The 12970-nt window shown below is 42.0% G+C and overlaps 1 long non-coding RNA gene across 2 annotated transcripts in view; it reads left to right on the top strand.

The window, feature by feature from the left end:
- LOC117355805 overlaps positions 1-10576 on the top strand; it is a 33789-nt gene extending 23213 nt beyond the window's left edge. For both annotated transcript variants that reach the window (XR_004538450.1, XR_004538451.1), the window contains exon 4: positions 9588-10576. This is a non-coding gene — a long non-coding RNA (uncharacterized LOC117355805). The remainder of the gene's footprint in view (positions 1-9587) is intronic.
- The last annotated feature ends 2394 nt before the right edge of the window (positions 10577-12970 follow it).

Here is a 12970-nt window from a genome sequence, read left to right as displayed (position 1 = left end):
TGGATCAGGGAACCCTGTAGCAGGCATCTAGCACAGGAAGATTCTTGATCAGAAAGCCTTCAATGTAGCTGGACCTCTTAGGCCAGGGGTAGGGAACTCCGGTCCTCGAGAGCCGTATTCCAGTCGGGTTTTCAGGATTTCCCCAATGAATATGCATAAGATCTATTTGCATGCACTGCTTTCAATGCATATTCACTGGGGAAATCCTGAAAACCCAACTGGAATACGGCTCTCGAGAGCCGGAGTTCCCTACCCCTGTCTTAGGTCTTACCTGGTCTGAGGCATTACCAGTAATGTGCTCCTTGCCCTCCGGCCATCTTGAAAAATGTCAACACCTGCCCCTGGGGGCTCATCAGAATGCAGCTCTAGGGGTAAGTCTGCCAAATAAGGCATTCCTCCATGTACACATTATATTGGTGTCTTCTATCCCACCAATACCTTACAGTTCTATGCGGTTTACAACAAGAATTGGCCTGAGCATTCCCAGGGAAATTACAAGGTTAAAAAGTATGGTATGCATCAGGATTTGGGGAGGGTCGATCAGGTTTAGTTATATCATTTGACATTATTTTTTTGTAAAATGTTATTATTTTATAAACTACAACAGTGTAGTACATTTGATTGAATACAGAAAAATATTACAGAGATTACACCATTTTATACAAGTGGTATATAGAACCATAACTTTACCCACCCACCCTTCTATCAATCTATAATAATAAAATGGTAAGTGCGCATGCACACTCTAAAGCCTTGTTCCCTGATCCGTCGCGATGTGGCCACAAGAGTGCACATGCGTGCTTATATGTTACCACACAACAGTCTCCTCTTTTTCCGGCCCGGCCCACTGAGAGGGAGAGCGGCGCTGGCACTGGGGGGGGGACGCCAGTTCAGCTCGGCCGTTCCATCTCTGCCGTCTCAGCAGCGCCCGAAGCTCCTCAGCAGCCTGTCCCGTCCCCTCGAGAAGGGCTCCCGATGGTGGCGCTGCTGCTGGTGGGGCTGCTCCCGCTGCTGTCCCGCTGCGACGCGCCAGAGCTGGACCCCGCCTGTCAGCAGCGGATCGACCACATGGCGAACGGCAGTGGCTGACAGGAGGAGACAGAGGTGAGATGATGGATTGATAGGAAATAGAGAGAAGGGAGATGCCGGACTGTTGGGGGGATAGACAGAAGAGAGATTCTGCTCTGGTAGGGGGTGCAGAAAGGAAGGGAGGCCTACTGCTGGACAGGGATAGCAGGAAGAGGTGCTGATGGACAGGGGGGAAAAAGGAAGGGAGGCCTACTGCTGCACAGGGAGAGCAGGAAGAGGTGCTGATGGATAAGGGGGAAAAAAAGGAAGGGAGACCTACTGCTGGACAGGGGGAGCAGGAAGAGGTGCTGATGGACGGGGGGGGGGGGGAAAAAGGAAGGGAGGCCTACTGCTGGACAGGGGGAGCAGGAAGAGGAGCTGATGGATAGGGGGGGAAAGGAAGGGAGGCCTACTGCTGGACAGGGGGAGCAGGAAGAGGTGCTTATGGATGGGGGGAAAAAAGGAAGAGAGGCCTACTGCTGGACAGGGGGAGCAGGAAGAGGTGCTGATGGACAGGGGGAAAAAGGAAGGGAGGCCTACTGCTGGACAGGGGGAGCAGGAAGAGGTGCTAATGGATAGGGGGAAAAAAGGAAGGGAGGCCTCCTGCTGGACAGGGGGAGCAGGAAGAGGTGCTGATGGGCAGGGGGGAGGTAAAACAAAGGGAGAAGGGCTGCTGCTGGGTAAGGGGAGCAGTGAAGGGGTGGTGGTGGACACAGGGGAGGTAAAAGGAAGGGAGAATGGACAGGGGTGGTGGTGGACAGCCAAAACAAAGAAAGACAGAAATACAGAAAGCGGCTAAGGAGACAGAGAGAGAAAAAAATAAAGACAGACACACACACATATATTCTAGCACCCGTTAATGTAACGGGCTATAAAGCTAGTTATTAATAATACAAGACAACTTTACTACATTGATACGAAGAATTAATATCAATTTTTCAATTACCTTTCCCTCCCCTACCCCCCACCCCACCCCATCCCAGATGTGTAAGGAAAAACTTAGAGAAAAATACATAAACCATTAATGTGAAGCAGAAAATAAAGCCAATGGACTCCATACTTTGTTAAATGAAACACTGGACCCCCAAACATTCTGCATTCATTCTCTCATATTTGCATGTATTACATACATTTGTCCACCAAAATGTGTAGTTTAATCTATTATGGCTTTTCCAATTTTTCATGATCAATTGAACAGCTATTCCAGTCAAAACTAGGAAAGATGGCTTTTATATTTATCAAGGGGAGGTTTAACGTGTAACATAGTACCACAAATTATGGCTTCATATGTTAAGGGAATATCCGATTCTAAATCAATATTTTTTTGTCCCCAAATTGACTTCCAGAAACTAAATAACAGTGGACAAAAAACTCAACTTAGGTACTTGTAGGCATCATAATTAGGGTTTCCGGATGTCCGGATTTCCTCGGACATGTCCTCCTTTTGAGGACATGTCTGGAAGTTCAGACAGCTTTTCAAAACCCGGCACTTTGAAAAGCCTCCTCTCAATCGCGTTGGGCAGGAGGCAATTCACATATGCACAGATTGCCTCCTGCCCGACCAAAGCAGGCAGGGGGGGTGGGGGGGTGGAACTAGAGTAGGACTGGGGCGGAGATGGACAGGCCTGCGGGCGGGTCTAGGGTGTTCGGATTTTACAATCGTAAAATCTGGCAACCCTAATCATAATGTTAGGTGCTGGTAGATTGGACCAGGGTTTTCTTGGTCTGATTTACTAGATCATGAAGGGCATAGAAAAAATAGACAGGGACAGATTTTTCAAATTATGGGGATCAACAAGTACAAGGGGGCACTCAGAGAAATTAAAAGGGGAGAGGTTTAGAACAAACGCCAGGAAGTTCTTTTTCACACAGAGGGTGGTGGATACATGGAACGCGCTACCAGAGGATGTGATAAACAGGAGCACGCTACAGGGGTTCAAAGAAGCTTTGGATAGGTACTTGGAAGACAAAGGGATTGAGGGGTACAGATAAGAGTAAAGGTAGATTATAGGGATGGGATTAGAGGTAAGTTACAAAATTAATCAGGGACCACTGTTCAGGCACTAGGCCTGATGGGCCGCCGCGGGAGTGGACCGCTGAGCAAGATGGACCTCTGGTCTGACTCAGCGGGGGCAACTTCTTATGTTCTTATGTTCTTATGTAACAGATGATCTAAAGTCCCTATATCAGCATGACAGTGCCAGCATCTGTTAGATTTGGAACTATCTAATTTTTGCAAATGAACTGGGGTCCAAAAAATCCTATGTAATAAAAATAACCATGTTTGCCTCATAGATGCTGATGCTGTACATTTCAACCTCCAAGTCCAAATTCGTGGCTAACGAGATACAGAAATATACTATTTAATCTCAATGCTCCAAATATCTCTGAGACTATTTTTAGGTTTTTTTTATTCAAAAATTCAGAAATTAATTTATACCACTGAGCAGCATGATGTCCTACTAAATCTGTCTGGTAGCAAAGGATCTGAAGGCTATAATAATTTTTAAAATTTTTCCATTCAGGGAATCCACTCCGAATGGCCTGCTTCAACTGCAACCACCTGTTGAGATTTTAAAATGCCAAATGTTTGTTGCACGTTATAATCTCAGTCAATACTCTGGCATTGGTAAACCATTCATAATACCACAACTATATCTCACAATGCCGCTCTCTCTTCTTACTAAATTGCTTTAGTCAAACTATCAGGGCTTCAGACATGCCATTTGGTCACCACACAATTTTTTGTGTTTGCTTGGTTGCCAAAATTCTTCTCACTGGCTATGGCTTCTTCACTAGCCCCTACTCAATATGTTTCACAATTTTTGGTTTTTTTTTAAGTGCTTCATTATATCTCAAACTTATTAAAGTGCTTAAAGTGCTTAATGTCAATAACTTAACTGTTATAAAAACTGGTTAAAACTTATCTTATTATATTCTTTTTCTTGATGATCTTATCTCATTGGGAAAGGGACCTGTCATATCCGACATGTTTCGCCGACATATAACTTCATGAAGGGGTAAGCGCCTGTTTTTAAATGTATAATTAGACGTTGGCTCCTAAATAAATTAAGTTATAAGAGTTTAAGAGTTAAATATTTTATATGTTTCGTAGGGGACCTTTTCTTGAAGCAGCCTGTCGGCAAAACATGTCGGATATGACAGGTCCCTTTCCCGATGAGATAAGATCATCAAGAAAAAGAATATAATAAGATAAGTTTTAACCAGTTTTTATAACGGTTAAGTTATTGATATTAAGCACTTTAAGCACTTTAATAAGTTTGAGATATAATGAAGCACTTTTAAAAAACCAAAAAATTGTGAAACTTATTGAGTAGGAGCTAGTGAAGAAGCCATAGCCAGTGAGAAGAATTTTGGCAACCAAGCAAACACAAAAAATTGTGTGGTGACCAAATGGCATGTCTGAAGCCCTGATAGTTTGACTAAAGCAATTTATTAAGAAGAAAGAGCGGCATTGAGAGATATAGTTGTGGTATTATAAATGTTTGTTGCAGCCATGAAAATTCCAGAAGATTCTCATTGGATATAACATCATCCAATGTCCGAATACCTGCCTGCATCGAATTCTTCCAGGCGATCCCAGCACCGCCCACTTGAATCTTGGAGTTTAACCATAAGGACTGTAAAGTAGATTTCAATATAGGAACCTCTGTTAGTTTATCAATAAGAACATAAGAACATAAGCAGTGCCTCCGACGGGTCAGACCATAGGTCCATCCTGCCCGGCAGTCCGCTCCCGCGGCGGCCCAAACAGGTCACGACCTGTCTGAATCACCAGAAGGGGCTCCCTTGCCACCTTGGTTTCTCATTGAAGTCCTATCTTCCCATCGTAGTCCTAACCCTCCGGTCTTGCACGTGCACGACCTGTTGGGTTTCTATACTTATTACCTGGTTAGCTTTCTATACCTGTGTTACATCCCAGCACCTCTCTCAGTATCCCACGATCCCTTTATCCCTCAGGAATCCGTCCAATCCCTGTACCGTACTCTGCCTGATCACTTCCTCCGGTAGCGCATTCCAAGTGTCCACGACCCTTTGGGTGAAAAAAAACTTCCTTGCATTTGTTTTAAATGTAAATAAATGTAATTGTTTTCCATGTATCCAATAAAATTATGTTGTCCCTAGCATAGCTAGGTAATCTGATATTTAATACATGAGAAAGTCGCATTGGGGACATCATTTTCCATTCCAGGTGTAGCCAGTCTGGCATATGTTTCATGAGCTCGGGGAGGATCCAATACATTCCCTGGTGCATAATATGGGCCTGATGGTACCTATAAAAATTGGGAAAATTTATCCCACCCACCGCAATCGGCTTTTGTAAAGTTACCATTGCAATTCTAGCATTTTTACCCAGCCAAATAAATTTAGTAAGAATACTATTCAATTTTTTATAAAAAGACCCCTGGTAACAAACTACAGGCAGAATCATCATTTTTACAGTCTGAACTCTCCCCTCCAAGACAAATGCAGTGGGTTCCAATGCTCACACATCTCCGAGACCTTTAGCAATATGGATTTTTCATTTACCTGCATCGTTTCTTCCAATGTTTTCTGGATCCAAATAACTAACTATTTAATACCTACTTCCTTCCACAAAAAAGAGAATTTATCAAATAATCCCTTGGAACAGTGAACGTTTAAAGGAAGGACCTCTGATTTACTCCAATTTATCTTATATCCTGAAAATTTCCCAAATCTTTCAATCAGCTCAAGTAAATGTGGAATGATTGTTTCTGGATTCCTCAAATGAAGCAAAATATCATCTGCATAAGCAGAGACTTTATATTCCCGACCTGCATAAGGAATACCCTGAATCTCCTCTGTCTGTTGACTAGCCAATAACAAGGGTTCCAAAACAATATCAAACAGCAGAGGAGATAACGGACATCCTTGCCTAACTCCCCTCCCCATCAAAAACGTTCTGAAAAAGTATTATTAATATACAATCTGGCAGAGGGGGAGCTATACAAGGTTTGAATCATTTGAATAAATCCAGAAGCAATACCAAACCAATCCATTGCTTGATACATGAAGGTCCATGCTACATGATCAAAGGCCTTCTCTGTATCCAAAGATACTTCTTGAATAGTATAGTTTTGAGATTTTTCCTGCATGTTTTGTAGTTGGGCAACATGGTCAGCAGATTGGAGAGGTGGTGGTCTAGTCTCACTGCTCTGGTGGCTAACAATCCGTCAAATATTTTTTGCTTTATATGCCTTTGATGGGGAGGGGTGAAGTGTGCGTGCATTCTCCTTGGTCTGGATGTGTTTTTCCTGATTAGGCGGTTGCTCAGATAGCTTGGTCCATTTCCATTTAGGGCTTTGAATAGGGTGCAGTAGAATTTGTATTGAGTGCATGCTTGTACTGGGAGCCAGTGCGATTCTCAGAAAGCATTGGTAATGTGGTTGTATTTTTTTCAGCGAGTATATCAGTCTTAAAGCTGTATTTTGGACTGTTTGTAATTGTTTTAGCATGTTGGCAAGGCATGACAGGTATAGGATGTTACAGTAGTCCAGGAGTCCTAGGATTATCGTTTGTACTATGCCAATCCATACCTATACTCCCCATCTCCTAAAGCCAAACCAAAACATGGATAAAAAGAGGATCCCTATATAGAAAGAGGATGACCTTCTCATTTTAAGGGTGTAACCTCCACAGAGCAGAAGGTACATAGAAACATGATGGCAGATAATGGCCAAATGGCCCATCCACAGTAACCATTAAGAACATAAACAAATACGAAAGGCCACTGCTGAGTCAGACCAGTGGTCCATCACGCCCAGCAGTTCACTCACATGGCGGTTCCCAGGTCAAAGACCAGTGCCCTAACCGAGACCAGCCCTACTTGCGTTCATTCTGATACAGCAGGAACTTGTCCAACCTTGTCTTGAATCCCTGGAGGGTGTTTTCCCTTATAACAGACTCCGGAAGAGCATTCCAGTTCTCTACCACTCTCTGGGTGAAAAAGAACGTCCTTACGTTCATACGAAATCTATCCCCTTTTAACTTTAGAGAGTGCCCTCTCATTCTCTCCACCTTGGAGAGAGTGAACAACCTGTCTCTATCTACTAAGTCTATTCCCTTCATTATCTTGAACGTTTCAATCATGTCCCCTCTCAGTCTCTTCTTTTCAAGGGAGAAGAGGCCCAGGTTCTCTAAACTCTTCCAACCCCTTAACCATTTTAGTTGCTCTTCTCTGGACCCTTTCAAGTAGTACCATGTCCTTCTTCATGTACGGTGACCAGTGCTGGACACAGTATTCCAGGTGAGGCCTGAGAGATCCCATGTGCCTATCCCAGGCCCTTTTGAATTCAGACACAGTCTCTGTCTCCACTACCTCTTCTGGGAGACTGTTCCATGCATCTACCCCCCTATCTGAATGCCTTGTCGTGAAGATTGGATGGACCATACAGATCTAGGTTTTTTATCTGTCATATGTTACATACACTTACATCCTCCCAATATATATGACCCTACACACTTCAATACACCATGAGGCTTATTTTAAAAAAAGAAAAAAACCCCAAAAGTGCCATAAAGGGGACCAAACCCTTTCAATTCACTATTTTCAAAACCTATATTCTAGACAGATATCTATGCTGTTGATCAGTAGTTCATCTAAATCTCAAGGGGGCGTACTAGAGGCATGGTGTGGGCGACTAGGGCGGGCTTATGATTTGGACATTTTTCTGCCATAATTAAACATTTTAGAATACGTCCAGGGCACATAAGAACATAAGAATAGCCTTACTGGGTCAGACCAATGGTCCATAAAACCCCAGTAGTCCGTTCTCACGGTGGCCAATCCAGGTCACTAGTACCTGGCCAAAACCCAAGGTGTAGCAATATTCCATGCTACTGATACAGAGCAAGCAGCGGCTTCCCCCGTGTCTTTTTCAATAACAGACTATGGACTTTCCTCTGGGGCTAGATCTGTTTTAATAACAAATAAGTGCCAAACTGACCAGATGACCATTGGAGGGATATTAACATAATTCAAAAATACAAAAAATCCCACTTAATTAAAACATCAGGAAAAATTTACTTTTCTTAAGTATACAGAATTCTAGCAAGCCCAACGGGACCCCTTTTACTAACAAAATGGCTTTTTCAAGGGTTCACAGGACATTCTGCAATTTTTATCATATGTCCTTCCTCATTTAGGGCTAGCGTTTTTTGACTGCTAGCCCTAAAAGAGGAAGGACGCATGATAAAAAATTTTTCCTGTTGGTTTAATTAAGAATAAGAGTTCAATAAAGTAAAATAAAAAGCAGAACAAATTTTGACCAGTAGGAGGAGGAAAAGGTTACAAGGGTCGATGATTGAGACTTGGAACCAGTCAGTCTTGGTAAAAGTTGAATATACCTAATTCCTAGCGGGTTTCTGAGACCCTATACCTGCCTTTCTCTTTCTATATACCATTAGGTGAGATTTTTTTGTATTGTTTCCGTTCTATCCCATAAACCATCTTTTTTAACTTGAGGCAGTGATATAAACATAATTCCACACGCGCACTCCCCCAGTGGTCACTAACCCTCTCCCACCCTCCAAAGGTGTTAGTGAAACAGTACATACCTGCCTGTATGACAGCTTCAGATGTTATGTAGGGTTACCATATGGCTCCAGAAAAAGGAGGATGGATTGAGACATCTGGGTTTTACTTCTACTGAAAGCAATGGAAGTAAAACCCGGATGTCTCAATCCATCCTCCTTTTTCTGGAGCCATATGGTAACCCTAATTATGGCCAGTCTTGGTAGAGCAGCAAGCAGATTCCTGGCAGACAGTGTAGTCAAGCACAGAGACTGGGACTCAGAACCATATCCCATTCTAACCACTACACTTCTGATGGAACATGTGAGCCTTCAAACTCCACTCAAATCCCATATGTAAGGTGTTGCCTGCAGGCATAAGGGCTATTGGGGTGGTGTGCAGTTTGGTCCAGTAGGTTTTGCAGGGTTCACCATACAATGTAAGGGGGATTATGGTTAGATGTGTACCTGGGACCTTTTTTTTTGTGAAGTTCACTGCAGTGCCCCCTAAGGTGCTCCATTGTTCTGCTGGAGTGTTTTGTGTGGCCAGTCTATTACATATGCTGGCCCCTCCCACATCTCAATGGCTTGTTCTGTGCATTTGTCATTTGAGCACAAACGCATCCATTTGGGGGGAAAAAACCCAAGATAGATGTTCTGCAGTTTTGAAAATGGGCATCTTTGATACTGGATTTTTGTGTGTCTTTCACAAAACATCTAAACATGGATTTAGATGTCATATTGAAAATGACTTTCTTTATATACCACAGCCCGGAACGCTAAATGCTCCGACGCTAACTATGAGCATCAGAGCAGCATCGGAGCATTTAACACCCAGGCCGCAGTAGAAACCTCTACCACAGCTTAGTAAAAGGGGACTTGCTTGCTTTATTTATGTATTTAACAGTCTTATATATCTCTTAAAACCTAAGAGGCTTGGAAATCTCTCTCTCTCCCCCCAACAGCCCGATCACCGCCAAATCCAGCGCAGGGCAGCGTGCAATGTGAGAGAGCGATGAGCCAGATGATCACGGCGTCTTCACACAGGAGGGGTCAAATCGCTAACCGAGACACTGAGTGGATATCCTCTGGAGTAGCAGAGAGAACTGAATCCTCGGCGGTGACATTGGCAAATATATTCAAGATAGTACAGAGACTCGAAACTGCGGCAACAAAATCGGCGGAAGACATCTCTAAGGTTGTGAGTAAATTAGAAGATTTGACTACCTCAGTACAACATATTCAAATAGAAACTAATAAGAAATTTGAGCGAGTTGATAAAGAGATATCTTCATTACAGTATTTATCAGCAAGTATGGTGAAAGACAGGAATTCTCTACAATATAAAATTGAACAGTTGGAAAACTTCAGTAGGAGATTAAACTTACGCGTTTTGAACTTTCCTAAGTTAAATTTAGTCTCACCTATTGACACTTTCAAGAAATACTTAAAGGAGACTTTAAATATTGCTGCAGAGCTGATGCCACCGATCAATAAAATGTATTACTTGCCAAGGAAGTTAGAAAATTCTCCTCCACAAGAAATAGATTTAAAGAACTTAACTGGTATACTTGCAACATCTCAGGAAGAAGTGCAATACTGTGGTATTTTGATAGTTTATTTTGTGTTTGAGCAGGACTTAAATATGATAATGAAAATTTTCTTTCGTTCCTCCCAGAGCTTGTTTATGGGAGAAAAGATATGGATTTTTCTTGATGTTACTAAGTCCACTCAAGAGAGAAGGAAAATATTCCTGAGTATGAGGGAGGAGACTATAAAAATTGGAGCTACCTTTTTGCTTAGTTATCCATGTAAATGTATGATTAAATATGCTGGAATGAAATATGTATATTTTGTGCCGGAGCAATTTCGAAGTTTTCTGGACGCAAAACAGTAATACAGATTTGAGGGCTGTTATTAGAAATTTGAACTGGATGAAATCACGTTAAGCCTTTTTTTTTTTTTCCTTTTGAAATAGATATATTGTTAGAGAGCTCTTATCTCGTTACATTCTTGTCCTCCTGGATATTATAGAAGTCTAAGCAAGAGGGGCTATTTAATTCTTTAAAACATTTTGCATAATTTATATTACTTGTTAAAAAAATTATCTTTTTACAGATTTAATCTGTTTATATGGTTTTATGCAATATGTGTTCTAATATTTTCTCTGATTTTCTGTAACAAGAGGATTCTTGTATTGTAATTTTGAAATTTACAAATAAATAATTTTTTTTTAAAAACCTATGGGGCTCATAATCGAACTTTAAATATGTCTAAAAACCCGCCAAAGTCGGCACTCAGTCGTCCAAAAAGACAGGTTGTCCAAATGCCAATAATCAAAACAGCTTTTTGGACATATCCACAGACTTTTTAGGCCTCTGAATTCTGCTGTGCGTCCAGAGCTGAAAGGGGCTTTTCTGGAGTAGTGGTTAGGGTGAGATGTGGGCCGACTTAGTCGTCCTGCAAGGATAATCAAATGTTTGATGAGACTTCCTAGGCAAAACTTATACATTGTGAGTTAGACGATGTAAAAGCAGGTATAAGTGCCAAAAAGGTATCCAAAGTGACCAGATAACCACTGCAGGGACAAAGTAAAGACCCCCACACAAACATCTGGACATACAGATAGAAGATTTTTTGAAAAAAAAAATTTTGGGGACATACCGGTATTTTTCGAGAATGGACATTTTGCCGCTGCCAACTTCGGGCGACCAGCGCCCTACGTCCAAATCAGACTTAAACATATCTTTTAATAATGCTCCTCCATGCGGGTTACAATAATACATATATATATATATATCAAATAAAATTAACATTAAAACTACAAGTTTTAAAATAGGTTTTGACCTGATGAAAAAAGCTTGACTCTTGAAAGTCAATTAAAAAAGGTATTAAACCAGTCCAATAAAAAGAGATCACCTTATATTTTTTATTGACCTTTATTTCAACACATTCAAGTGAATCTATCACTGCAACAACCATGCTTTAATCAGAATACAGTATAAGCAAAATGTGTGTGCAAGAATGTAACTAAAACACCAAAAGAGATGCTACTTTTGAGCATGTTTACAACCTGGTAATCAACACAAAACCACATTTGGGGCCAAGAGAGGAGATGGATAATGAGTTAAGAAAAAACCGAGTTAAAAAAAAATTAATATAACAAGTTATGGGGAGGGGGAGGGGAAATGATTGTTTTATGTATTAATTGTGTATTTAAAATGCCTTTTTTGTAGTGTTTATATCTAAATTAATTGTATGGCACTGTCAAAGTTTGAAAATTAATAAAGATTTTAAAAAAAAGAAAAAACCGAGAGAATATTGACTAGGGAAAATGTTTGAAGTAGCTCTATGTAAACTGCTTTGAGTGTGGTTGTAAAACTATAGAAAAGGTGGTATACAAGTCCCTCCCAATCCCTTTCCCTACAACACCACAAGCCAAACAAATGTGATAAACTGCCTTGCATTTATTGAGTACACATGTATGTATTTTTGTTCAAAACATGCACACCCTTCTTACGGTGTGCACAACACCATCACCATTTTCACAATATTCCATGAACCCTGTTCACCTTCTATTAATTTATTAGTCACGCCGTCTTACACATCTTTCGATTCATGTCATCACAGTTTCCTTACACTCTTATGAAACAGTATTTTCTTCATTTTTCATCCCTCCAATAGACACTCTAGTTTATACACCGATTTAATCTATATCCATCATGGTCTTTTCACCGCTTCCAACCTCGCTTGTCGTTTCCTGTGTCCAGATTTCCCCTATCTTCCTCTTCCATACCAGTGTGTCTCTTCTTTTCAACCCCATCTAGCTTTTTTCCCTCTTTCTTCCCCCCCCCCCTGCTTCTAGCATCTGGCTCACCTGCCTGTCCTTCCCTTTCTTTCCTGCTGTGGACTTTTCTTCCGTTTTCATCCCCTTGGCCCAGAATCCTTTTCCCTTTCACTCCCTCCTTCCAATTTGAGCCGGGAACACTAGCGATCGCACGGTCCCCGCAGCCACTACCTGCCTGCCCAATCGATTCTAGTGTTTAGCCAGCTCTCTCCCTTCTCCTCACCTTAGTTTATAGGTTTTCTTTTTCGGCGACCCGCACGCTATCAGAGAGCCGCGCACGCGCGGCTGCTCAGTGTTCAATCTTCTGCTCTGCTGCAACTTCCTGTTTCCGGTTGCGTCAGAGCAGAAGATTGAACACTGAGCAGCCGCGCGTGCGGGTCGCCGAAAAAGAAAATCTACAAACTAAGGTGAGGAGAAGGGAGAGAGCTGGCTAAACACTAGAATCGATTGGGCAGGCGGGTGTGAGCTGCGGGGACCGCGCGATCCTTCATGCCTCACTGC

This window comes from Geotrypetes seraphini, chromosome 2 (assembly GCF_902459505.1).
Source record: "Geotrypetes seraphini chromosome 2, aGeoSer1.1, whole genome shotgun sequence".
Classification (NCBI taxonomy): domain Eukaryota; kingdom Metazoa; phylum Chordata; class Amphibia; order Gymnophiona; family Dermophiidae; genus Geotrypetes; species Geotrypetes seraphini.
The sequence above is the reverse complement of the archived record's forward strand: the minus strand, read 5'-3'. Positions and strand labels throughout refer to the sequence as shown.